Genomic DNA, 22908 nt, shown 5'->3' with positions numbered 1-22908 from the left:
AAACCTAAATTGGGATTCAAAATGTTAGGAATACTCAGCAAATGTGGCGGGTATTTGAATTAACTAGTTAATGTCAGCCATAGTTCTGTAATTAGCAGCAATGACTATGCGATTATCATTACAAAAAGTATACATTCAACATCTGTATATGATTTTTCAAAGTTACTATAAAAAGCAAGATGGAAAGATTTAGTTTATACCCTTAAAGAGTCAATAGAGGCAGTATTTTTTAAAATAAATTTATTTCTTTATTTTTGGCTGCGTTGGGTCTTCGTTGCTGCCCGCGGGCTTTCTCTAGTTGCGGTGAGCAGGGGCCACTCTTCCTTGTGGTGCACGGGCTTCCCATTGCGGTGGCCTGTCCTGTTGCGGAGCATGGGCTCTAGGCACGCGGGCTTCAGTAGTTGTGGCATGTGGGCTCAGTAGTTGTGGCTCGCCGGCTCTAGAGCACAGCCTCGGTAGTTGTGGTGCTCTGGCTTAGCTGCTCCACAGCATGTGGGATCTTTGCAGACCAGGGATCGAACCCGTGTCCCCTGCATTGGCAGGTGGAGTCCCAACCACTGTGCCACGAGGGAAGCCCTAGAGGCAGTATTTTAAGATCAATAAAGTGCCTTGTATATATTCTGGTTAAAGATCCAAATTGGCATAAATTGATACTAACCTGCTAACCTTGAATTTATCCACAAAGAGTGTCTCAAGCTGAAACAGAGAGGAAAACAAAACATAATTCCTAACTGAAATCTTCAGTGTGATCTGAACATAAATCCACTTAATGCTAAGTTCCTAAATACATAATCCAAATTGATATTAACCTGCTAACCTTGAATTTATCCACAAAGAGTGTCTAAAGACTGAAACAGAGAGAAAAAGAAACCTAATTCCTAACCGAAATCTTCAATGTGATCTGAACATAAATCCACTTAATGCTAAGTTCCTAAATACATAATGCACAGTAGCTAATAAAAACATTTGATAGAAGGATTAAGTGACCAGAGTCAGTAGTGGCTACATTAGGACTTTAATTGCCACAAATGTTAATCTACAAAACTCTCCGAGGAGAAATAGTCCCTTTATGAGAGAATCAATATTGCTTTTTAAAATCATAAATAATGCAACGTAGGGTCAATGTCTCCGAGGAGAAATAGTCCCTTTATGAGAGAATCAATATTGCTTTTTAAAATCATAAATAATGCAACGTAGGGTCAATGTCAACATCAATTTTACCACAAAGATACACACAGACACAGTTTCACAATTTTACGCAACAAAAATACCATTCTGTTCCCGGTTTCTACTGGTCGGGAAGGGAGTATGTCGCAGTTGGCTCTATTTGCGGGAGTAGCTCGGAGGTGTACTGCATACCCCATTCTCACCCCCGGCATGGAGAACCCCCCTCCTCAAGCACATTCTAATGTCCAGACCCCTTCTCCCTTCCTTTAACTACTCCCACTACACCGTATAATTCCCAAACACTTCTGTTTTTCTCTACCACATGTGGGGTTATTATCTTCTTCTTGCTACACTATAAGGTCTAGGAAGGCAGTTGGAAATTGTTCTGTTAACTTTTCTAGCTGCCCAGAACTAGTAGTCTTTCCATAAATGTTTGTTTAATAAATGAATAAATTAGTGTCTTTTTTATCACATCCAATCTCTCCAATCTGTTGTTGGAAGCATATACCTTTACACCAATATATGATTTCTTTCCCTGGTAATAACATTTCTAATGACAAAGTATATTTTAAAAATGCATCTTCTTTGTTGATAGAATGATCACTGTATTGATCATTGTACAGTGATCACTGTAATGATCACTGCTACTTTGCTGAATATTAAGCTGGCTTATCAGAATAAGATTCAATTAAACTAAAATTAGATTTTTTTCAATAATCTAGCGTGACTAAGTCTCTCTAGTATTTAAAGAAATGGACTCAGCAAACAAACATTCTTTTTAATTTTTCCAAGAAGAAAACTTTGGGGGACACAATAATTACTCTTGCATCTTGCTATGCTACTCAGATTTTAGGAGCAATATGACAGAGTGGGAGTAAAACTGTGGGAAATCCCCCCAAATTGTACTTGTGGTCCAGCCCATTGTGAAATTCTGTGGCATGGCATAGACCTGTTGCTAGGCAGCCCTGATGATGAGACCATGACTCTCTGCCTCAACAAAGCTGTGCTCCAGCCCAAGTAAACAACCCTGCTGCTTTAAGCAGGCAAAGGGCTGTCAACAGAATATTTTCACTCAGCTCTGAAAACCTACCAGTTCCAGGCTTGGAGGGTACACAGTGCTCTCTTACTAAGAGGAATCTGCTACTTAAAATAAGAGGAGACATATTTAAAAGCTAGGAGGTCACAGACCATATGACTCTCAGGGCCAAATGTTCAGAAAACAGGATTACCATTTTGTGCTTGAGTAGTTGTTTTTCTGTTGAGCCCAAGTGAGGAATATTGAATGCAGGTGTCCACATTTGCATATGTACCTCGCATGTTGCAATTCTGTTTGCCAATGGCATTGGCCTGTTGGGTCGTTTCTAGTAAGCAAGGGAACTGTTTGCATTGACCAAAGCTAACTGGGACGCTCTGCTCAAATCGCCTGCTTTTAATGCAGAGTCCTCCCCAGGACTTGAAATCCTAACTTATGGCAGAAACTTCTGAGGGCAAGAGAGTGAAGGGGGCAAAATCAGACCCATTTTATGCCCTCCTCTCTCTGTCAGTATCCTAGGAGATAGATTTTAGATGTAGCACTCCTTGAGTTAGGGAATTGTTATATTATTGGAGTTCCCTTAAGCTGTTTTTGAGTAATTCTCCAAAAAACCAGGAAGCTCCCTTTCTTCCTATTCTATTGCACACACACACATACACATGTATTCTCTACCTTTGATTCTGCACAACATTTTTCTTTTTTTTATAAAATAAGTCAGTACTTCGTGTGACTCAGATAATTTTAGGGTTCAGGGGGGTATTTTGAAGTAGGCACAGTGCTATGTGGTGGTTTTAAAACATATTCACAAATTCTTTGGCATGCCTCCCTTCAAAAGGTAAAACCTAATTTCTCTTCTCTTGAGTATGGGCCAGATTTAGTGACTTGCTTCAAAGGAACAGAATGTGGCAGAAATGATGCTATGTGACTGAGTTTTGGTCAAAAAAACAGTAGCTTCCGCCTGGCACACTCTTGGATTGCTTTCTTTGGTGGAAACCAGTTACCATGTTCTAAGGACACTTAAGTGGCCCTATGGAAGGGGCCAGGAAGAGAAGGGCTGAACCTCATGCTAATAGCCAGCATCAACTTGCTAGCTGTGTAAGTGAGCTTTCTTGGAAATGAATCCTCCAGCCTGCCAAGGCTTCAGGTGGTTACAATCCCAGCTGACACCTTGACTGCAACTTCATCTGAGATTTTAGAGCGAAAAACACCCAGTCAAGCAACTCCCATTTTCCTGACCCATAGAAATTGTGAGAGTTGGTAATTGTCTATTGTTGATTTAAGCCACTAAATTTGTAGGTAATTCTTTACACAGCAACAGATACACACACTGACACTCCTTCCTCCTATGCCCAGGACAAATAATACCAATTGATTATGGAACTCTTGTCCCCTGAGCCTGGACATAGCTTTGTAACCCTTCACAATTGCATCAGGCAGCCACCAACAAAAGAGATTAAATTTATTTGCCAACATGTGTCTAGGGGACCAACTAGAACTGATGACCATTCAAGCTAACATTTTAGAAAGTGTCATTTTACTATTAATTGTAAATGAAGACAAACTTTAGCAACCCTTCTCTTGCAATGTAGATACTGTTACATAGTATTTACAACCATGCACAGGTAAAAAGTATGGCCTGTAGAGACTGATTTTTAAAATTTATTTCTGGTCTGTTTCGCATGGCCTTTTTAACTTACTCTACAAAAAGATGGTGTCATACACCAGTTCAAGGATTTGGTCAAAGTGGATTTTGTGAGTATAACCCAGTTCCTCAGGCCACAGTAGTATAGAGGTAAAAATAAAATCACTATCAAAAATGTAGCTGGGGAGTGCTGTCAGCAAAATGATGGAGTGGGTAGTTGCAAGCTCTTGTTTCCCCACAGAAACACCAAAAAACAAGCTGAAACTCTCAGAACCAACTTTGTTAGAACTCCAGAAAACAGTCAAAGTTTACAGCGACCAAGAAAATGCTGAATAGAGAAAAAAGCAACTTGAAAATGGAAAGTTGGTGGCATTTTTACTTGCCCTTGCCCTATTCCCTCCCCAGTGTGAAGGTAATTTTGAAGAGATGGCTGCCTGTGTTCCCAGTGTGGGCTACTGCTCCTTGGTTCCAGAAGGAGTAGAGCAAATCTTGTTCACACATTATTTTGTATGCCTGTTCTAACCTCTCTGGGGGTTACCTAAAGATGCTTGTCTCAGTTTTGCCTAGCTCAGAGCTCAAGCCAGAAAAGCGTTGGACATTGCTTGAAAATGTTGGTAGGTAAACTAACAATCTGTAGAAGTCTAGGGCAAAAGATTATGGTCCAGAGATACAATAGATTACCTAAGTCCCAGGAGGAAAAACTGGGGAAAATTCTTTGGGAAATAGGGACATCCCCAAAGCACCTGGGTATACAGAGGAATTTAGAAAGCCATGCATAAGCTCAAGGCGAGATTCATGCTCAGAAAAGACCGGAGAAGATCCTAAGCTTTCACCTTGTGCCAATCCCTAGGCTCAGTATAAGTCTGACTGAGTTGCAACAACCCAGCAGAAAGCCAGTCTGTGAAGAATGGGAGAGATGTTTGCTTTTTTGTGTTTATCTTTTTCATGATTTGTGTTTTATTTTTGTTTTGCATTAACTTCTGGCATTTAAGGAAACTTTGTCAAACATTAGCTAAACGTAAGCAAATGGAACAGTGACCACACATGCCAAGGAATATTATTTGCAAAAATAGTTTGGAAAGTCACTAAACAAACAGGCAATCATAGCCTTCAACAATCAGCAAAAAAAATGCAACAACAAATCTTGGGGAAGGGGAAGATTCTGATTTTCAGAGTTATGACAGTATAATATTCAAATGTCCAGTTTTCCAAAACAAAAAAACACAAAGCATGCAAAAGACAGGAAGGTTTGGCAAATTCAAAGGAACAAAATAAATGGGCAGAAACCATCCCTGAGGAAGCCCAGACATCAGACTTATGAGACAAAGACTTTAAAACAACTGTCTTAAATATGCTCAAAGAGCTAAAGGAAAATGTGCCCATAGAACTGAGGAAATCAGGAAAACGATATATGAAAAAAAATGAGACCGTTGTAGAAAGGAACCATTCTGTAGCTGAAAAATACAATACCTATAATGAAAAATTCACTACAAGGGTTCAATAGTAAATTTGAAGATGCAGAAGAAAGAATCAGCAAACTTGAAGATAGGACCATAAAGAAGTATCCAGTCTGAGGAGCAGGAACAAGGAAAAGAAAAAAAAAAAAAAAACAGAGCCTAAGGGACCTGTGGGACATCATTAAGTGGACCAACATATGCTTTATAGGAGTCCCAGAAGAAGAGAGAGAAAGGAGTATAGAGAATATTTGTAGATTAATAGCCACAAACTTTCCAAATTTTATTAAATACATGAATCTACATATCTAAGAGAAAAAGAGAGCATCCCAAAAGCAGCAGGAGAGAAGTGACTCATCATATGCAATGGATCCTTTATAAGATTAATTGTTGATTTCTCATCAGGAACTGTGGAGGGCAGAAGGTGGTGGGATGATACACCTAAAGGGCTGAAATTTAAAAAAAAAAAGTCAACTGAGAATTCTATATAAAGCAAAACTGTTCTTCAAAAATGAGGTAAAAATTAAGACATTCTCTGATAAAAAGTAGAGTTATCAGTGTGATAAAGCCCACAGCTAATAGCATAGTCAATAATGAAGGACTGAAAACTTTCTCTCTAAGATCAGGAACAAGACAAGGATGGCTGGTTTCACTGCTGCTATTCAACATTGTGTTGGAAGTTCTAGTCAGAGATACTAGGCAAAAAAGAAATAAAAGGTATTCAGATTGGAAAGGAAGAGGTAAAACTATCTTATTTGCAGGTTACATTATCCTATATGTAGAAAATCCCAAAGCATGCACAAGGAGGAAACATACTAGAGCTAATAAGCAAATTTAGCAAAGTTGAAGGGTACAAATCAACACATGATATCAGACCCTTACCTTACACCACATACAAAAATTAACTCAAAATGCATCAAAGACTTACACTTAGGAGCTAGAACTGTAAAACATTAGGGAAGACATTAGGAGAAATCTTCATGATTTAATGCCACTGAATTGTATACTGAAAAGTGGTTAAAATGGCAAATTTTATATTATATATACAGTTGACTCCTGAACAACATGGAGGTGAGGGGCACCAACCCCCTGCATAGTTGAAAATCTTCTAATCTTTGTGTAATTTTACAGTTGGCCCTCCGAATCCATGGTTCCACACCTGCAAATTCAACCAACAGTGGATCGTGTAGTACCATAGTATGTATTTATTGAAGAAAATCTGCATGTAAGTGGACCCATGCAGTTCAAACCTGTGTTGTTCAAGGGTCAACAGTATATATTTTACCACGATTGTTTAAAATGAACTTTAAAGAAGTATAGCTGAGATAGAGGAAGAGGATCTTTTGCTCTCCCTGAGCACATTTCCCTAACGCACTGCTTTGGCAGCGTTCTTTTAAAGGGTGGCTGTTGACATAGCAATTGTTAAAGCCACAAGGAAAACCCAGTAGAGGAAAACAAGACAGGTCTGCTTGCTTACCCACCGACCAACGGGGCAGGCCTCAGTTCCTTGGGAGAACCCCCATTCTCATGGCCCAGCTTCCAGGCTATGCCTCAGGTGGCCACTCAGTAACACTCCGAGGTCTTCAATAAATGTTTCCTAAAGGGATCTAACATCCCTAGAAAAATGTCCCAGATGTGCCTAGGTGATCCTCTCAAGTACACATGGCTGCTGTTTTCCTCCTCTCCTTCTCTCCCTATGGGAAAGCCTGCCTTGTAGGTACTGCACCAAGACACCTTCTCAGTTCCTGGTGCCCCGTTCTCCAGACTCCAGCAGACACCCTCAGGGGGGCGGGGAAGGGAAGTCCCCTTTGTTCCCCTGGTGCACAGCAGGTTAAAAGGTTACAAACCAGACTGCCTAAAGCTCTCAAAGTCTAACAGAGATTTTAGGAAATGGAGTTTTAGTTTTGTCACTCCCTCCCCTAGTGCTCAGGCAGGAATCCCCTAGGACTAGGCAGAGGTCAGTCTATGTGACAGACGCAGGGCTGTGCTTAGAAGCCTACTTTGACCTACTGCCGCTGATCTAATTTGGGAACTTCAGGTCTCTTCCTTTAGCACAAATTCTCTCTCAGGAGTAGCCTCAGGTCTCCTGCAAATATAGCCCAAGTGGGCCGCCCTTCCCGATCCCCGAACTTGCTTGGACATGCCTGCATCCTAGGGGGCGTCCACTTATTATTAATAGTTAAGGTTCGCGCTGGCTTTCTCTGTGCCAGGCACAGTAGTAAAAGCTTTAGACACACTAATCTTCTTACATTTTTTTTTAATTAAAAAAAAATCCGATTATGTTTTTGATATCTACATGTTTTGGAAAATGTGCAGTGTATCAAAAAATATATAAGATCATTAAAACTTGCCCTCAATCTTGTTGCTTATTATTTCATTTAATCTCCACAAAAATGCAATGAGGAAGATCTAATTGTTTCTATTGTCCAGGCAAGGAAATCTAAGCTTGAGGAGATGTTAGGGCCCTGGCCTGAGGTCACACCTAGGAAATGGATTTGCACTGGGAGAGCCAGAGCTCCTTCCCATGGACCACACTTCCTTCTCAAGCTGAGACTGCAGCTCCATAAGTTAGTGCAGAGATTCCCTCATGCTCAGAGGTTCCTTTTACAATATTCTATACCTGGTCCTTGCTGAAAAAAAATGGAAGGTAACCCCAACTGTTGCTAGTCACAGAAGCAGCTGCTAACTATGGACTTTAGGCAAGATGACTTCCTAAACATTTTTTAACTGCAAAATGATTACCCCCATAGTGTTAGCTAACACCTCCATAATGTCATGTAATTACTATTTCTTTTCTATGGTTTAATTTAATAAACCATTTAATATCTACTCTCTTAGCAACTTTCAAGTATAAAGTACAGTATTATTAATGAAGACTTCCTAATCTTAACTGCAAGAGTTGCAATAGTCCAAGGACCATTAGAGATAACATGTAACAGGCCTAAAGAATTGCTTGGTATTAATACATTCTTAGAAATTTTGGTTGCATGAATAAATGAATGTCCATTACAGGACAAACGTTCAATGACTGTTCCACATTTTGGTGTCTGAACAGCAATTCTACCTGGATCACTGATATTAGGGTCAAATTGAAATGGGAAACATCCCATCCACACAGTCTGACATCCTGACAATTATAGGGGAACATCCCCCCCCGGGCCATAGTTAAGGTAGGAGAGGTAATTCCAAGAAGAGCAGTTATTTTGCTTCTTCTAACTTCTACAATGGTTCCTTTTTTTTTTTTTTTTTTTTTTTTTACTGGTTTGCTATCTATCTCACCAAAGCCAGTTTCAGGTTTCTTTCAACTCTATTGCACTCAAGGGGTTTGGGAGTTCTCTCTGAATCATAGGCATAAAGATTTGCCAGAAAGTCCCTGAGTTAGCTTGGTGATGAATTCCTCCCGCAACTAGTTTTAAATCTCCTCCAGGTGCTGTTTAGTGATTGTGTGACCAGCCCACAGAATGGAGTGCAAGATTTCTTCTGCGGGTGAGACATCCTGGCTTTGGCCATATCTGGTCAAGGACTTCAGAAATACTCGAAAGTGGATCTTTCTTCCACAATCCTCAACGTCACCTGCAAGCATTAGTGAAGATGTTTTTCCACTTAAAAGTCACCTCCCCCCCCACAAAGTTGGCTTGGCTTCCCTGCTTCATGCTGTCACCATAAGAGAAAAAAACCCAGCTTCAGGTTGAGTCCACACCCGGCCCACTGCTTCCGTAACAATGTAGCTGGCCTCTGACTCATCCTCGCCTTGTGAATGATTCATGCACACGAACAAGCTCCGTGCATTCCCCCACCCCCGGCACTGGAACTCTCCTCAATAATACTCTACCACAGCCAGAGCCACCAGCGCCCTGTCCCCCATCCCCTTTCCTCCTCCCCACACTTCTTAGGGCTCAGAGGACCTAAATCTTGGAGACGTCCTCCCCAGGCTCTCTCAGCAAAAGTCACTGATACCAAAAGGCAGTAGGCGAAAGTTTTCTGAACAAGGGTTTTGCATTCAGGCAGGTCATGGTTCAAGTTTGAATTCCTTCAATTGTTGGCTGCATGGCTTTAGATACAACCATTTATGCCTCTAATCCTTGTTTTCCTCGTCGTAGTCAGAACACTGGGAAGATATCTGTACTAATTCCTCAGGGGGATTATGAGGATTGAATAATATGAGGCATGGAAAGCATGTAGCACATTGGAAGTGCCTCATAAGACGTAGGTATTATTATCGTCATTAATACCCAAAGACTCAGCTCCACGCAGAGACACTGGTGGTTCAGTCCACGGTGAACAGCCCTAGGCTTGCACTCAGTGATCTGCTCCTACTGTCTCACATCTCATCCCACTTGCTCACTCTCTCCAGCAATTTCCCAGAACAAGCCATCCTCCTTCCTGCCTTAGTGACATGGCACTGCTGCTTCCCTCTGTCTATAACATTCTTCCTCTTCTCATCTCCTTTGTCCCTTTTCCCAGGCTGACTTCTCGTCACTTCCCTGGGAAGCCTTGTTGAGCTCCCCCAACACCCCTAAACAGATCTGATGAAGTTCCCTCTTAATGCTGTTAAATGCCACACCTCTGTGCAACACTGTCTACAATGATAATTATTTCATTACAAATGTAACCGTTGTTGTGTGTCTATCTCCCCGCCCCCCGCACACACACACATTCACCTAGGAAATGGCTTGACACAGAATGCAAACGAATGAGAGAAAGAACGAGAGGGAGAGAGAGAGAAGGGAAAAAAGGAAAGGAGGAAGGAAGGAGGAAGAGAGGGAAGGAGGTGATAGATTCTTGGCCACAATGTGAACCACCCAAGTCATACCATTCTAGATCCTAGCCACACTGGCTCAGCTCACAAGACTGGGATTCTGTATCAACTTGCCTAGACAGCTTGAGGCCCAGTTTCTGGATCTCAGCCATCACTGTGGAGCCTAACACCAAACCAAGCTCTTCCAGGCCCTTCCTTGGAGTATTAGATGCTGCTTTCAAAAGCACAAGGCAGTGCCTGAGGTTGTGCGGGGGATAAGATAAACCCCTTGAAGCATACCCCAGCCACCTGCCTGCCTTTGCGTATTTCCTTCCACCTGATCCTCACGGTGGTGCCCTACCCCCTGGTTAGCCATAGCCATGATGGCCGCCTGGACCTCGGCTAAGTTCCCACGCATTAAAGACATTAGACGCACCCCCAGCCCCATCCTGCAGTGAAGCCGCAGGTCTCTCTTCCACCACCGTGTGGCTGAAGCCCCAGCAGGCCTCATGCTTCTGGTTCTGGACTCTGGGGGAGACAGGGTTCAGGGTTACCGTTAGTACTTCTAGGACAGTTGAGGAACCTAACTCTCAGTGTAACATCCAGGGAGCATTGCTCACCAACTTCCCATGGAATATTGTAGAAACTTGACATTTCTATGAATTTTTAAAATAACTCATTTGAAAAACATTATTTTTTTCAAAACAAAAATAATGTAACCACCTAAATGGGAAAAGAATTTGAAAAAGAATAGATACATGTGTATGTAAACTGAATCACTTTGCTGTACACCTGAAACTATCACAACATTGTTAATCAACTCTACTCCAATATAAAATAAAAAGTTAAAAAAAAAGGAAAAATCATATTTTTTCAAGAAGCTTCTAACTTTCTTAGGGTTTCCCTACCACAACTGCGTTAAAAGAACCCATGTACCAGCCTGACCCCAGCTCAACACACCCATATTTTAGTCGTATTCCACCTATGCTAACCCCCATGTCTAGCTTTGTTTCTATGGGAAAACGCATGCTCAGAGCCTATCAACCAATCTGAATACCAGTCTTGGAACCTCAATCCTTGGCAAGTGGAGGGTTGGCTGCCTGTCCACCAGAGCACAGGCCTCCCTACAGGTGGGAATGGGAGAAGGTCCAGGAGGGGTGCAGTTCATGTTCAACTTTAAAGTAATGAGACTGGTTGAGGTACATGTCTGGGGAAATGGGTCACTCGCCAAGTGGCCCTTCTTTCTCTTCCCTACCATGTGGCACCATCCACCCACCCCCACCCCCACCCCCAGTCTTTGTTCACACTGATGCTTCTCAACGGGATTCCTTCTACCTTCCCCTCCACCTGGTTAGACTCAGCCCATCTTCTAGGTCTACCTTGAAGCTTCCTGAGACTTCTCCAGACTGTACCCACCTGCCCTTCTGAACTCTTAGGCCCTTAGCACACATCCCCGTCTCAACTTGTTCTAGAATTGTCTCATATACATTTCTCCCAATCACATTATAAACTCCTCAAGGGCAGTGCCATGTCTGATGCATCTCTACAGGGTGAGCTCATATTGATTCTCATGAACCCTCGATCCTTTCATGGAATTGGAGCTGAAGTCCTGGCCATCTCCCACCCCCTCTCTACCACACATTTTCTAGCTCTCTAACCTCACAGGAAACGGGGAGGATGAACTATAACCACCCAGAACACCCCGGTGTCATGTATGTCAACTAAAGGTGTGGTTGTTTATATCCCCCAAAGATTTCTGTTGTGAGTGGGAAACCACATGCTTTCCAGGAAGGAAGGACATCCTATCAGTTCAACAGGCTCAGCTATTGTGTTGTGTGGGGTCATGGGTACAGAGGACAATCAGAGAGGACAAATGATTCTGTGTAAGAGAAGCTGAGGGAGCTACCCAGGTGAAGGAATCTTCTAGGGAGAGGCTGGAAAGAGGAGGGAGCTGGAAGGAGAGCCTGTGTGGCTGCAAGTTTGAGGAGAGAGACAGGACCTGGAAGATAGAGATGGAGAAGGCAGCCGGAGAAGCCAGTGCAAGGGGTGAAGCTGTGGGGTAAAGAAAGATATGTTAAAGGACAATTTTAAAGAAGGTCATGCTGTGTGACATAGTATATATACCCCCACTTCCCTCTCTTGGAAATCTTCAGTAAAAATCGACATCATTCCTTGAAATTTTTAGAATCAGATATATGGAGTTTGGGGTTCATTTTTTCAATAAGGCCACAGGAGTTCTCGTGGTGGGAGAGGGTGAACGCAAAGACTTCCAACAAAGCCCAGCTTGGGACAAATGGATAATGTATTCTTTCTTTCTTTCTTTTTCTTTCTTTTTTTTTTTGAGAGTGTCAGAGTCATCCTTCATTGGTACAAAGACTAAATAAGAAAAGTACAATTTGTGAGAATAAAAAAGAAAAAGTTACCCTGAGTCCCACCAGGTTAAGAAAATTTTTCCTTATTTTTTTTTTCAAATCCTAATTGAACCTTTAAGAAATGCGTTCTTAACCCAGGTCCTGGGGAGAACTCTGAGACAAAGGAGGAGCTCCATCTTTGGCAGCCTATGTTGTACCCATGGACAGCTGATTGCTGGTTATGGCTCAATTAGCAGGAAACCCCCCAAATCCAACAGTTCTGAAGAACGCTTGGCTGTCCCTTCTCGGGGAAGCCCCAGGGCTGAGCAGGAGCTCCCCACCTTTGGGGGAGAGCATTTGGCCCCAGCATCCGTACGCTGTGGGCCACAGAGCACGCTCACGCCTATCATTTTAATTCCAGAAGCAGGAGCAAGCCAATAGCAACAGCCTGTGACCTGTGGGTGTCAAACACACCAGACAGTGGTCAGCATGTAGGTAACAGATGGGAGGGGAGGTGTTCCTTGGCTGTGTTGGGGGAAGGCTGAGGGCCTCTTCCATTTCAAAGCCTGTGGTTTTCAGCTGTCAAGGACAGCTGGCCACACAGGGGCGGCCCTTGGGAAAGTCTGCCCCTCAGGCCTCTGATCCTATAGGTCAGGCGTGGTTACTTTAAAAATAAACTCTGGTGACTGTAACCCTGGCTCAGCTCATGAGTTTGTGTTCTTGGACTCAAGCCATGGGCTGCAGCTATGATTTGCATTCACCAACATTAGTCATTTCAGCATGTGAGAGTGAGTTCAGGAGGAAAGAGCCAGTTCAACTGCTGACCCTTGCTCTGCTGCTTTTCTCTGTGGAACCAAACAAAACACCTCAGTCCTCCCTCGTCCCTCTTGCTTCGGTCACCCCTGCTCAGGCTTAGCTACCTTCACTCGACAAAAGTTTATTCTGGACCATTTCACCACACCAGACACTGCTAGACACTGGGAATTCAGAGGTGAACAAAATAGACGTGGCTCCTGCCCTCAAGGGCTTTAGAGTCTCATTGGATGTGTATTAGTTTTCTGTGGCTGCTGTAACAAAGACCATTCTTGCGGTGACTTAAAACAATAGAAATGTATTGTCTCACAGTTCTGGAGGCCGGAAGTCCAAAATCAAGGTGTTGGCAGGGCTGGGCTTCTTCCAAAGTCTCTACTGAAGAATCCTGCCTTGTCTCTTCCTAGCTTCTGGGGGTTGCTGGCAACCCTTGGCGTTCCTTGGCGTGTAGATGCCTCATTCCAATCTCTGCCTCTGTCTTCATGTGGCCTTCTCCCCTGTGTGCCTCTATGTCTGTGTCTAAATGTCCTTCCTCATATAAGGACACCAGTCATACTGGATTTAGAGCCCACCCTAAACCAATATGACCTCATCTTGACTAATTACATCTGTAAAGACACTCTTTCCCCATAAAGGTCACATTCTGAGGTTCCAGGTGGATATGAATTTGGGGGGAGGCTGGCGGACACTGTTCAACCCAGTACAGGGTATTGAATGGTAAATCAATAAACAGAGAGATAAAAAGATATGGGGCACTATTATATGGTAAGTATTAACCTGGTGGTTTTCTGTATATTTCTCTCCATCCTCCTTCTCACTAGTACACCTCGTCATTATACAGCAACGCAGGAAGATGCTTGGATGCATGATGCTTGTAGAGTCTGTTTTCCTCTCCTGGATAAGAACCTGGATAAGCCAGGGCCTGGAGAGAGGACAGTGAGGAGACAGCATGGCAACAAAGAACAGGGGCAGTGGGGGGAAGCGGAGTAGGGCAGTCTTCGCATGGAGAGGAATGGCTGCCTTCTGTGGGGAGGACTAGGGAAGGGAGTGGCTGGGCTGTCCTTGAGGGCCAGTCCCCCACCACACACACACACACACACTCACACACACACACACACACACACACACACACACACACACAACTCCTCACGCATCCCAGGCACTTGGAGGTCCATCTAAACCAAGGGGATGAGACTTGGACACCTGTGTGGAAATGGAGTAGTAGGAGATGCTGAATAGAACCAGCTGGATTTTCTGTCTGAGCTGAGGCCACGGTGGACACAGCACCACTGTCTAAGTAATTGCAGATGGCAATAGGAAGGCGACAGGTCCACGGACAGAATAACAGAGGGGGCTGCTCTCAATGGAGGGCCAGAGAGTTGCTCTCTGAGGAAGTGGCTGCTAAGATGGAACACAGGATAGGAGGAAGTTCACGGGCAGAGGGGCAGGGGTGGGGGCTTGTCTGGCAGAAGGAACAGCTGTGTGCAGGTCCCAAGGAAGGAAAGAGATGGGTCCTCTCAGTCTTCTGGATGGAGGCCCTGAGCTGGCAGGAAGCAAGCAAGGGAGAGAGACACTAAGTGGGGTGAAGAGGGAGGCCCGGGCTGGAGCCTCAGGCCTGGCAGGTCATGGTAAGAAATCTGGAGGTAAAATCAACCACAAATAGAAAAGTAATATATTTACCTCATGGACTACTGTGATGACTTTATGATTTTATATGTAAAATATATTAAAAATTTTAATATATAAAATTTATATATATATATATAAAATCTCATAAAATATACATATCTGTCTGTATGTATGTATATAAAGTACTTAGTTCAAGGCGTGGCGTAAAGGGAATGACTGTTACTGTTACTGTTACTGTTTGTTAGCAAATAGCCCTGGAATGCCTGTCTGACTGACACACAGAACAGACACCCGAGCCCCACCCTGGTGATTCAGGAATCTTGGCATGAGGAGGAAAACTGTAGCCTTTAGGGGTCACACAAGTGATGCTGACCAAGCCAGGACCTGGAACCATGCCTCTGAGCCCCAAATTATAAACTCATGGCCAGTAGCACCACCCATCCCCTGACCCCTCGGTCCCCCTGTCCTTGCCCCGTCTCAGGTTGCCCCAGTCACCTGACAAGGAGCCAAGGCCTAAAATAGCCACCATATGCCTTGGTCCGAAAACGCTTTCCTGCCCATTTGATATTTTTGTCACTGTGAATGCCTCCTAGTCTGCATTTAAAACGTGAAGACAGGGCTTCCCTGGTGGCGCAGTGGTTGAGAGTCCGCCTGCCGATGCAGGGGACATGGGTTCGTGACCTGGTCCCGGAGGATCCCACATGCCGCGGAGCGGCTGGGCCCGTGAGCCATGGCCGCTGAGCCTGCGCATCCGGAGCCTGTGCTCCGCAACGGGAGAGGCCACAGCAGTGAGAGGCCCGCGTATCGCAAAAAAAACAAAAACAAAAAAAAGTGAAGACACTTATTCAGGCATCATCAATGTACTAGGCCATGTTCTCAAGGTGGGGTCCCGGGACCAGCAGCAACAGCAGCACCTGGAGCTTGCTAGAAATATAAATTCTCCCCTTCCACCCAGACCTATTGAATCAGAGACTCCAGGGGTGGGACGCAGCCATCTGCTTTAACAAGGCGTCCAGTTGATCCTGATGCGTGATACGGTTTGAGAACACCTGCAGCGCTGCACTGGGCGTTGTACCAGAGGCCAAATGCAGGCTACCCTCACCAGGTGGATCGCAGGGCTCATTGGGAATGAGCTTACTACCCCGTCTCTTCCTCCTACTTTCTGTGTGGTCAGTCACACAGGATATAAGACTTATTAATTAATTAAACAAATACTGAGTGCCTATTCTATGCCAGGGACTGAGCCAAAAAGTGGGGTATAGTGGGGAACAAGCCACTTGGGGCCTGGCCTCACGAAGCTAAGAGAAGACTTTCAACAGATCATCACCTAGTAAGTAATAGCTTACAAGACCTGCAGAGTGTTTTTTTTTTTAAATCAGGGCTTCTCAAACTTTGATTTGCATACGAGTCACCTGGGATCTTGTTAAAATGCAGATTCTGCTTTGGTAGGTCTGTGGCGGGGCCTGAGAGTCTGCATTTCTGGGTTTTTTTTAATTTTTATTTTATATCGGAGTAGAGTTGATTAACAATGTTGTGTTGGTTTCAGGTGTACAGCAGAGTGATTCAGTTATACGTATACACGTATCTATTCTTTTTCAAATTCCTTTCCCATTTAGGTTATTACAGAGTATTGAGCAGAGTTCCCTGTGCTATACAGTAGGTCCTTGTTGGTTAGCTATTTTAAATATAGCAGTGTGTACATGTCAATCCCAAACTCCCAATCTGTCTCTACCCACCGACCCTTCCCCCGGTAACTGTAAGTTCATTCTCTAAGTCTGTGAGTCTGTTTCTGTTTCGTAAATAAGTTCGTTTGCATCACTTTTTTTAAAGATTCTGCGTATAAGCGATATCATATATTTGTCTTTCTCTGACTTATTTCACTTAGTATGATAATCTCCAGGTCCATCCACGTTGCTGCGTATGGCGTTATTTATTCTTTTTAATAGCTAATATTCCATTGTATATATGTACCACATCCTCTTTATCCATTCATCTGTTGATGGACATTTAGGTTGCTTCCGTGTCTTGGCTATTGTAAACAGCACTGCAATGACCATTGGGGTGCATGTATCCTTTCAAACCACGTTTTCCTCTGGATATATGCCCAGAAATAAGATTGCTGGATCATACGGTAGTTCTGTTTTTAGTTTTTTAAGGAACCTCCACACTGTCCTCCATAGTGGCTGTATCAATTTCCATTCCCACCAGCAGTGCAAGAGTGTTCCCTTTTCTCCACACCCTCTCCAGCATTTATTGTTTGTAGACTTATTGATGATGGCCATTCCGCCTGGTGAGAGGTGATATCTCATCGTAGTTTTGATTTGCATTTCTCTAATAATCAGTGATGTTGAGCATGATTTCATGTGCCTCTTGGCCATCTGTTATGTCTCCTTCGGAGAAATGTCTGTTTAGGTCTTCTGCCCATTTTTTGATTGGGTTGTTTATTTTTTTGATATTGAGCTGCATGAGCTGTTTGTAAATTTTGGAGCCCTTGGAGTCTGCATTTCTAACAGGCTCTGAGGTGAGTCTGAGGGTGCCAGTCTGAGGGCCACACTGAGTAGCAAACCTCTTAAGGCAATTTTGTATCTGTTATCCCATTCTAGCCCAGCATTTCTGTGATAGGAAAAAGTGTCAGGAATTATTATGCTCATTTTCAAGTGAGAAAACCAAGGTCCTAAGACCTCCTTACAACAAGGGCTTGCACCCCAGAACCCAGGAGCTCCTCGGGCCTCTGCCGAGTTATCAAGAGGTGCTGGCAGCCCAGACAAAGGAGGAATACAGCTCCCTGATTAGCTCCCAGCTCTCCTTTTATCACAGAACCGCAGAGTTCCCCCTGCACCCGTCCTGAAGTGGGGGAGAGAGCTGCGGCGTTCTCCCTCCTGTCCAGGACTTTGATAAGAAAACAGATGCGAATTTATGATGCCACCAATCAAAATGAGCTCTCGGGGCAGCGCTGAATGATAAGGAAGGTGTACTCCCCCGTCCTTAACGGGGAAGAATAACACTGGAACTTTGCAGCCCCTCTCACTCCCTGGCTTTGAAAAATAAAAGCCTCCCAATCTCCTTCCTACAGCGAAGGGAAAATGGGGCGCAGGCTTTTCTTGGCTTGTTTCCAGTCGGGGCAGCTGGAATCTATTGGTCACATTCAAGCAGTCAGTCACTCTTTCCCCCGATGGGCTAGCTGGATAACTGCTGTGTTTCATTTGAGAATGCTACTTCCCCTCTTGGGCCTCCCCACTCCAGGCTGAGGGGTACCCCATCAGGGCCACCCTTTACCTCTAGTGACCTGGATCTGTTTCTTGCCTACACTGAACTTTCTCAAGATTTGGGGAGGTGGTGTGATTCCAAGGGATTTTGGGGATTCTTCCTTTTGGAGACTTCACCCCACATCATATCGAACATACAGAAAACATCCACATCTCATGTGTTCAATATCTGGCCAATTTGAACAAATTATTTAATATTTTGGCTGTAAAAATATAACGACTTTTCTGATTCTGCTTTTGAAGTGATTTTGCCTACAAGGAATAAATTCAATTTACGATGGGTCATGTTTTCTCAACAATCATTATGCAAACTAGAAAATCTCTGCAAAGTAAGAAAAGCAAGCCTTATTGTTTTGAAGCATCATGAATTTTTTATGAATTCCAAATTTAACTGTTCACGAAGCTTAGCATGATTTTTTCGCAGGCATTTAATCGAATCTCCATTTCAATTTTGTAGTTTTCTTTTCTTCCTATGGCATTCCCTACAAGTTTTTTAGAAGAGCTTTAAATATTTCTGTAGGCTCTTGAGGGTACCTAATGGCCCTGAATGAGGTAGGGTGAGGCTGGTGAGAATTTCAGTGGATACCCCTTGAAGGAACCACTTACCATCACGGTGGGTCTCAAGGCGCTTCGCTTAATTCCTGCATTTCCTAACCTCCAGGGATCCAGTTTCATCTAAAAATCTGGTTGCCATGGTGCCGGGGAATCTCAAACTGTATGGAGGAAACTAGAGGGAACCATCAGGTTCAGGGGCTTTGTTCAAATCGACTAAATTTTAATTATAGAAAGTGTGCTGGGCAGTGGGTAAGGGAAGTACGGCCCAGTCTGGATTGAAAGGGGCCACTGAGATGGGGTGGGACAGGGTGGCAGTGGCTGCGGTGCGGGGGGGGGGGGGGGCAGCTCTGTGATGGTCCTGTATGTAGAGTGTTACACATACTGTCCTGTGGGCCTGGATGTCAGATGGACTTTCAGTCCTGGCTTGTCTTCTTTATCATGCGACCCTAGGCAAATAACTTCCCTTCTCTGCCTTGGTTTCATCTGTATAATAGGATAATAATTGTAATGCCTGCGTCTGAGGGCTGTTGTCGGGATTAAATGAGATACGGCATGTAGAGGGATTAGCATAGTGCTTGGTAGATACCAGATGCTCAAATATTATTTTGCTCATATATGTGTGTATTTATGTTTATTGGATTCTATCAAAATAATACCTATTTTATGATTTATTATTTGCATTATATTTTTATTATTTTTATTGTGGGCAGGGTCCCTCTCACTGTCTCTGCCCTTATATAGTATGACATGACTTAGATCCTAAAAAATGCTTTTTTTATTCTGATCACTCCAGTGCATGTTAGGGCCCACAGACACCCACAGCTCTTATCTGCTCACAGGTAAATCCAATAGCAAACACTGGCTGGAGGAGGGTTTTCTAAGAGAACATTTAAAGGACCAAAATAACATTCCGTGGTTGTCAACCCCCCAAGAAACATCAAGTCAGGTGATCTTGCTGTAGCCAGGGCAACGAGGCAGCAATTAAAATCAGTATTGATTGTTGGTGGTTCTCAGTCCCTCGTGTCCACTGGAATGTTCCCAAGGCCTCCACTGGGTCCTGGGATTGGACAGGAAGGGAGGAGGATTTCGAGGGCAGTTTTATGGGCCAGGCTTAGAGGAGGCTGGCATTGCTTCCACCCCCATCCCTTCGGTCAGACTCAGGCACACGCCACCTCTGAGTGTGAGGGTGACTGAAAAACGTGTCAGTCACATAGCCAAGAGGAAAACCAGCCAGTCGCTGCCACAGTGGGTGACCTTAATACACAGTTAAGTTCAAAAACTGCTCTCCTGGGGCAAAAGGCAAAGAAAATTGAAGTTTCAAAAACTGCAGAAAGAGAAAGAAGCACACAGAACAGTATCTGATGGTGGAAGAGAGACTTACTGTTCACAGCATTATCACAAATGCCATGCCACATTCCATGTCCCAGATAAGGTGTCACAGGCTCCAGTGCACCCTTCAGAGTCCTACAGCCCGTGGTCCAGGCTTCCCCTCCCCTACCCAGCACACTCTGGTTTATGGTGTGCCTGCAAGTCTCCTCCATCATACTGTAGGCAAGGGTTTCAAAGTATCATCCCCGAATCCCAAGTGCCTGGCACGGTGCTTGGCACAGAGTAATCAGTGTTGGGTGAACGTGGTTGCATAGGAGATAGTTGGAAAATAAGACAATGAGAGACAGGGATGTCAAATCCCACTGGTTAAGAGCACAGATTCTGCCTCTCAGTAGCTGGGTGACCTTGGACAGGTCTTAACCTCTCAGTGCCTTGTTTGTAATATAGGGTTCATAACTGCACCGACCTCGAATGCTTGTTGTGAGGATGAAATGAGTTCTTATATCCAAATGTGCTTATAAAAGAGTGTCTGGGCTTCCCTGGTGGCGCAGTGGTTGAGAGTCCGCCTGCCAATGCAGGGGACACGGGTTCGTGCCCCCGTCTGGGAAGAACCCACATGCCGCGGAGCGGCTGGGCCCGTGAGCCATGGCCGCTGAGCCTGCGCGTCCGGAGCCCGTGCTCCGCAACGGGAGAGGCCACAGCAGTGAGAGGCCCGCGTATCGCAAAAAAAAAAAAAAAAAAAAAAAGAGTGTCTGACTCATGGTTAAGTCCCGGGTAAACATTGTTGCCATATTTGTTAGTGAGACAATAAGAAACCCCACAACTGAAAGGATGTGGGGGCAGAAATGAGCAGTCACAACAAGAGGGGCTTGTTTGCACACAGAATTGGGGGGGGTGAGGGGGAGTTTGATGGAGACAAAAGTTTCCCCAGGTACCATGGCTAGGAAGCTTCAAAGCAAGTAAACATCAGAGGGTGACATTTAACTTTTAACAGAGTAAATGGAACATCACCGTTCAGCCCCATGCCAGCTGGGGCAGGAAATGGGTCAGCCAGAGCTGAACGGTTGGTTGACACAGGTGAATTGAGGAGTCCCACGGTGCCAAGTCGAGGCTGGTGTTTTGAAGGGGATATGAGCGGGGAAGGGGGGGGGCGGTGTGGAAGAGAGACACACCTGGGATATCTGAGATCTACCAGATAATATTTGACACTGTGGCAGGCAACAGAGAAGCTTTATTGCATTAAAATTTCCATAATTCAAAAGATGTATTACAGCAGCTACATGCTAATATTTCAAAGATTTGAAGGAGATTTGAAGATATATGAGGGGAAAAACCCTGCATGGTAAGACTAAGAGGGAGATAATGCCATGAATTTCAGCTTAGTCATTCAAGGTTGAAGTTTCTTTCTCATGAAAATGGAACACAAACCACTTCTGACGACAGCAAGAAGGGGTGTCTAATTTGTGGATTACCTCGACCCTGCTGGCTCTTTTCCATTCATCAGCCCCTCTCAGTAGGTGATCAAGAGATGGAAAACATGATGAGATACCAATTATTCAAATCTGATAAAAATGAAGGAAATAGTTTGAGCCTGCCCTCCAGAAGAGCCTGGGTGATGTGGGCTATGGCCCAGGGAAACTCCAAGATCCCTCCTGTTCTTAAGACCCTAGGATTCAAATCCTGCCCTTTATCCTAGAATTCAAATCCTGGGGATGGAGCTGTGGTCCCCCATCAGGAAAGTAGGCACCAGGTGCTTACTTGACTTCCTTGGAGACAAGTCTGATCCTTTGTGAGGTGTGTGACCAGAGTTGGAAGAATAGCCCATGATTAAAGAATGTTCCACCAATTCTCTCCTACCTCCTGGCCAATGCCTACAATTCTGTAGTCAGATAATCAGCCCTTGTCTGAAGGCTTTAACTACCATTACAGTGCAAACTCCTGGGAATGTCTTCTGGCCTCTTATGATTGAAACTTACCTTAGAAATTGAGGGACCTGAGGAGAGGAGCTGAGAATATGGTGGGGAGGTGAGGATGAGGGAGAGACAGGAGAATGGACACGTTGGAGAGGAGTGAAAGGGAAACCAGAGTCACCGAAGTCCGTCCTCACGTCTCTAGTCTGTTTAAATTCCTTCTAGCTCTCTACTGCCCTGAGAATGAAATCCACACTTTCCACCATGGCCTTCAATCCCCTGCGAATTCCACCTCATCCTTTGCCACTTCCTATTCACCACTCTGAAGCTTCACTGGTCTATTTGCAGTTCCTTGAACATAGCGAGCTCTTCTCCACCCCCTTTCCACATGTCGCAGCCTCTGCCTGGAAAACACTTCCTGTTGCCCATTACACAACTGACTGCTCCCAGGTTTACCCTTTCTTTGAGAGGAGGGGACATTTTCACCACCCGAAGGGATCTTGCGGTCTTGGTAATCTTTGTACCCCTGGCACCTGGCACATCTGTGCAGTCACCATTCGAGTGGTTGTTGAATGAATGAACTTATTTCACGGTTTGGTTGGGCAAGTCCCATAGCTTGGTTCCCAGTAGGATCAGGCTTGGTGAGTGGGTTGAGTTTCTATAAAAGTCTTCCTCCTAGGTTCCAGTTTTGGTGAAGCTATCTTTGTGGGCACGAATGAATGTGTTCACTACTCTGATTCACGTCTCTAATACCCAGCTGTGGACAGGGGAGCTGTGCTCACAGAAAACGGCCTGGTCCTACACTCACCTTTCATCTCCTTCAGCCAGAGGCACAGCGGGGTGACACCTCGTTAGAAACCCTAAGAAACAGGCCTCCCGTAGATGGTCAGGATCTCAGTGTTACAGATGATTAAATATCCTTGACTCATGCCTCCGTTGTTATATTGAGAGTTCTAAAGTTAGATTCTGAACATAAAGAGTAAAATGAGAATAAGAAAGCTGCTAAACTTCTCACACAGAAAGC

General features: G+C 44.3%; 1 long non-coding RNA gene across 1 annotated transcript in view; it reads right to left on the bottom strand.

Annotated features, from left to right (window-relative positions):
• Nucleotides 1-236: 236 nt before the first annotated feature.
• LOC132508257 (uncharacterized) overlaps nt 237-22908 on the bottom strand; it is an 82044-nt gene continuing 59372 nt past the window's right edge. Inside the window, exons 2-3 of the long non-coding RNA XR_009536492.1 lie at nt 659-696; nt 237-576 (exon numbers count right to left, since the gene is read on the bottom strand). This is a non-coding gene — a long non-coding RNA (uncharacterized LOC132508257). The remainder of the gene's footprint in view (nt 577-658; nt 697-22908) is intronic.

This window comes from Lagenorhynchus albirostris, chromosome 17 (genome assembly GCF_949774975.1).
Source record: "Lagenorhynchus albirostris chromosome 17, mLagAlb1.1, whole genome shotgun sequence".
Classification (NCBI taxonomy): domain Eukaryota; kingdom Metazoa; phylum Chordata; class Mammalia; order Artiodactyla; family Delphinidae; genus Lagenorhynchus; species Lagenorhynchus albirostris.
This window is presented reverse-complemented; position numbering and strand designations above follow the sequence as displayed.